Raw genomic sequence first — 5000 nt, forward strand, 5'->3', positions numbered from 1 at the left:
CTACGGGCCTGGCACCCTCTACGGGCCGTGGCCTCATTCAAGTTGGACTTGGGCTCGGCGCGAGGCGTCGGGGTAGTGGACCCTCCCAAACACCACATGCCACGACAGGCGGCAGCCTGCGGGGTTCGGTGCTGGACTCTTCCCTGTTCGCTCGCCGCTACTGGGGGAATCCTTGTTAGTTTCTTTTCCTCCGCTTAGTAATATGCTTAAATTCAGCGGGTAGTCTCGCCTGCTCTGAGGTCGTTGTACGAGGTGTCGCACGCCACACCGCCAGCCGGCTGTGCACGCTACCGAGAAAGTACCGGTATGCGAACCGCCAGGCGACGGGCGCGCATCGCACGTTTGAGGAGACGCGGCCGGCCCCACAGGCGGCCGCGACACTCCCAGGTCTGCGAAGCGGGGCAAACGCCGCGCGCTTCAGTATACGTAGCCGACCCTCAGCCAGACGTGGCCCGGGAACGGAATCCATGGACCGCAATGTGCGTTCGAAACGTCGATGTTCATGTGTCCTGCAGTTCACATGTCGACGCGCAATTTGCTGCGTTCTTCATCGACCCACGAGCCGAGTGATCCACCGTCCTGGGTGATCTTTTCTCAGTTTCCGCCGTCTCTTTCGAGACGGTCGCATAGGCGGGAGTGAGGCGTGTGGCGGCCCCTGTTCCAGCGTTCTGTGTCCAACGGCCTCACGGCCGACGGGCGTCGTACGGCTCCACACCGGAGCGGACAGGCACTCGGGCGAAAGTCATTCAAAACCGGCGCCAGGCGCCAGGTGCCGCAGGCCAGCCGCTCCAGCGCTTCAGCGCTCGTACCACACAACATTGCCGCTAGTTTTGAGAGGCACGCGTGGTTCCGCACGCGGCGCACGGCTACGGCGAGCCGTACAGGTAGCGTGTTGCGCGACACGACACGCACATCGAAAGACATGCAGTCTAGTCGGTAATGATCCTTCCGCAGGTTCACCTACGGAAACCTTGTTACGACTTTTACTTCCTCTAAATGATCAAGTTTGGTCATCTTTCCGGTAGCATCGGCAACGACAGAGTCAATGCCGCGTACCAGTCCGAAGACCTCACTAAATCATTCAATCGGTAGTAGCGACGGGCGGTGTGTACAAAGGGCAGGGACGTAATCAACGCGAGCTTATGACTCGCGCTTACTGGGAATTCCTCGTTCATGGGGAACAATTGCAAGCCCCAATCCCTAGCACGAAGGAGGTTCAGCGGGTTACCCCGACCTTTCGGCCTAGGAAGACACGCTGATTCCTTCAGTGTAGCGCGCGTGCGGCCCAGAACATCTAAGGGCATCACAGACCTGTTATTGCTCAATCTCGTGCGGCTAGAAGCCGCCTGTCCCTCTAAGAAGAAAAGTAATCGCTGACAGCACGAAGGATGTCACGCGACTAGTTAGCAGGCTAGAGTCTCGTTCGTTATCGGAATTAACCAGACAAATCGCTCCACCAACTAAGAACGGCCATGCACCACCACCCACCGAATCAAGAAAGAGCTATCAATCTGTCAATCCTTCCGGTGTCCGGGCCTGGTGAGGTTTCCCGTGTTGAGTCAAATTAAGCCGCAGGCTCCACTCCTGGTGGTGCCCTTCCGTCAATTCCTTTAAGTTTCAGCTTTGCAACCATACTTCCCCCGGAACCCAAAAGCTTTGGTTTCCCGGAGGCTGCCCGCCGAGTCATCGGAGGAACTGCGGCGGATCGCTGGCTGGCATCGTTTATGGTTAGAACTAGGGCGGTATCTGATCGCCTTCGAACCTCTAACTTTCGTTCTTGATTAATGAAAACATACTTGGCAAATGCTTTCGCTTCTGTTCGTCTTGCGACGATCCAAGAATTTCACCTCTAACGTCGCAATACGAATGCCCCCGCCTGTCCCTATTAATCATTACCTCGGGTTCCGAAAACCAACAAAATAGAACCGAGGTCCTATTCCATTATTCCATGCACACAGTATTCAGGCGGGCTTGCCTGCTTTAAGCACTCTAATTTGTTCAAAGTAAACGTGCCGGCCCACCGAGACACTCAATAAAGAGCACCCTGGTAGGATTTCAACGGGGTCCGCCTCGGGACGCACGAGCACGCACGAGGCGGTCGCACGCCTTCAGCTCGCCCCACCGGCAGGACGTCCCACGATACATGCCAGTTAAACACCGACGGGCGGTGAACCAACAGCGTGGGACACAAATCCAACTACGAGCTTTTTAACCGCAACAACTTTAATATACGCTATTGGAGCTGGAATTACCGCGGCTGCTGGCACCAGACTTGCCCTCCAATAGATACTCGTTAAAGGATTTAAAGTGTACTCATTCCGATTACGGGGCCTCGGATGAGTCCCGTATCGTTATTTTTCGTCACTACCTCCCCGTGCCGGGAGTGGGTAATTTGCGCGCCTGCTGCCTTCCTTGGATGTGGTAGCCGTTTCTCAGGCTCCCTCTCCGGAATCGAACCCTGATTCCCCGTTACCCGTTACAACCATGGTAGGCGCAGAACCTACCATCGACAGTTGATAAGGCAGACATTTGAAAGATGCGTCGCCGGTACGAGGACCGTGCGATCAGCCCAAAGTTATTCAGAGTCACCAAGGCAAACGGACCGGACGAGCCGACCGATTGGTTTTGATCTAATAAAAGCGTCCCTTCCATCTCTGGTCGGGACTCTGTTTGCATGTATTAGCTCTAGAATTACCACAGTTATCCAAGTAACGTGGGTACGATCTAAGGAACCATAACTGATTTAATGAGCCATTCGCGGTTTCACCTTAATGCGGCTTGTACTGAGACATGCATGGCTTAATCTTTGAGACAAGCATATGACTACTGGCAGGATCAACCAGGGAGCTGCGTCAACTAGAGCTGAGCAGCCGGCCGCCCGGGAGTGTGTCCCGGGGGCCCGCGCGAACACGCAAGCGTCCGCTCAATCATTCTGCAAACAGGAGGAGGCTGAGCTCCCCTGCACAATACACCTCGAAACCCTCTCAGGTCCCGGCGGCGCGCAGCGCCGTCCCAAGTACTTGGTCGGGTTCGAGAGAGGCGCAATCGCCCGGAGTTAGGCGAGTAGACGCTTTCGGTGCGACCACCCGTGCTCCCAACTGAGCTTGCCGCTGCCGACAGAGGCCCGGGAGCGTGCTGTCGTGGCATTGCCGGCGGGAGACAACACGCGCCACCTACGGTGACCGGCAGCTCCAACGCCAGCGCCACAGAAGGACAAAAGCCCCACTTGGGTGCCGAAGCGAACTCTCCCAGCACAGCGCACGCGCCAACACATCCGCACAGCTGCGATACAAACCACCAGCGAGAACCGCTGGGGCGACCGAGCAGCAGACGGCGTCGCGGCGCCGAGCGCCGGGCGGCGGCGCATCCTCAACGCACACAGTCCTCAATCGGACCAGCACACTGAAGATGTCCACCGCGCTTCGCACCGGGCCCGCGAGGACCTACTTTGGCCGCACGGCGCCGCGCGCAGGGTGCGCCGGCGCGCAGCTGCGACGCCTGCCGCGTCCGTCGGCCGGCGCGCCTGCCACTGGCCGCCCCCACCAGCCGGCTGTAGCGCGTGCGCCCACGCACCGCGCGGCCAGCACGCCGGGAGGCGCCCCCTCACCGGCCGGGGACGGTCCCACCCAGCCACCGCCGCGTATCGCTTCACACCCAGATGCCGTTCAGTTTCGTCGGCATGGTGGGTATCGCTGGAACAACCGGTTAGTACCTCAACCTATCGTCGCCATCACCGATTCACCCCTAGCGAGAACAACCGCACCACAACAGGTTACCATTTGTTCATTTGCGTAACTTCACCAGAAAACGCAGGCGTCCATCGCCATTTGCAACTTCAACGATTATTGCATGCCTGTGTCAGGTGTCACGCCACACTACGTCTGCCCACATACACGCAACAAAATGTGCACGCCTAGACAATACGTGGAAGGTGGCCCCCGTACGTATGCGATGTCCATTGCTCGAACGACTGTCAACCGGCCTCTGTAGCATGTCGCAGATATGGAACGCGGTGCACCATGCCATCACGGTGTGTGAGGAGAGACGACTAGGTCCGAATACATCAACAGACAGCTCATGCTGATCGCCATCCACGGCGTCCGTTCCTCCCACACGTCTCTATGGCGTACCACACTGCAATCCAGCTCTCATAGGGAGACGACACGTAGCTGCGTGCACAATATTTGCACTGTATGGTCCGCCGTTTTTGGGCGCAGTCGTTGTGCGGTCACACATGTGCCACGATGTATCATTCAGTACATAAGGACGAATGTGCAGTACAGATTGTGGTTCACGCGTACGACATCAGCGGACAGTTGACACAGGCCGCACCACAACGTAGCCTGAGTACGTCGCATGCGAAGGGCATTGAACATGCAAACTTCTCACCAACCAGCTTGCGAAGGCAGGGGGCAAGGTGGGGACGTGGGGAGGGGCGGCATGTACGTCCTGCTGCCATCCACATTACAGTGTACAGCAGGAGCATGTGGAAAGTGAGCAAGACTTGCAAGGTGTTTAACATGAAGCGATACACAGGGGTGCGGGCAGTGCGAGTAGCGAACTATATTGCGAGGGTTGCGGGTGGGCAACACTACAGTAATTGAACGAGTCGTATAACAATTACAGAGCAGGTTTAGGCGACAACGTGGGTTACGTTAAGGCGACAACATGGGTTAGGTTAAGGCACAACATGGGTTAGGTTAAGGCACAACATGGGTTAGGTTAAGGCACAACATGGGTTAGGTTAAGGCACAACATGGGTTAGGTTAAGGCACAACATGGGTTAGGTTAAGGCACAACATGGGTTAGGTTAAGGCACAACATGGGTTAGGTTGAGGCACAACATGGGTTAGGTTAAGGCACAACATGGGTTAGGTTGAGGCACAACATGGGTTAGGTTGAGGCACAACATGGGTTAGGTTGAGGCACAACATGGGTTAGGTTAAGGTACAACATGGGTTAGGTTAAGGTACAACATGGGTTAGGTTAAGGTACAACAT

The 5000-nt window shown here is 56.6% G+C and overlaps 2 non-coding genes and 1 pseudogene across 2 annotated transcripts; all 3 read right to left on the reverse strand.

The window, feature by feature from the left end:
• The window catches only part of LOC124725266, a 4224-nt pseudogene extending 3981 nt beyond the window's left edge, over positions 1-243 (reverse strand).
• Positions 244-431: 188 nt separating this feature from the next.
• Positions 432-586, reverse strand: LOC124725270. Its single transcript, XR_007006700.1, has one exon. It is a non-coding gene; the product is annotated as a 5.8S ribosomal RNA (ribosomal RNA).
• Positions 587-937: 351 nt separating this feature from the next.
• Positions 938-2846, reverse strand: LOC124725260. The gene has a single exon (XR_007006696.1). It is a non-coding gene; the product is annotated as a small subunit ribosomal RNA (ribosomal RNA).
• Positions 2847-5000: the final 2154 nt, after the last annotated feature.

This window comes from Schistocerca piceifrons, unplaced genomic scaffold (genome assembly GCF_021461385.2).
Source record: "Schistocerca piceifrons isolate TAMUIC-IGC-003096 unplaced genomic scaffold, iqSchPice1.1 HiC_scaffold_1037, whole genome shotgun sequence".
Taxonomy (NCBI): Eukaryota; Metazoa; Arthropoda; class Insecta; order Orthoptera; family Acrididae; genus Schistocerca; species Schistocerca piceifrons.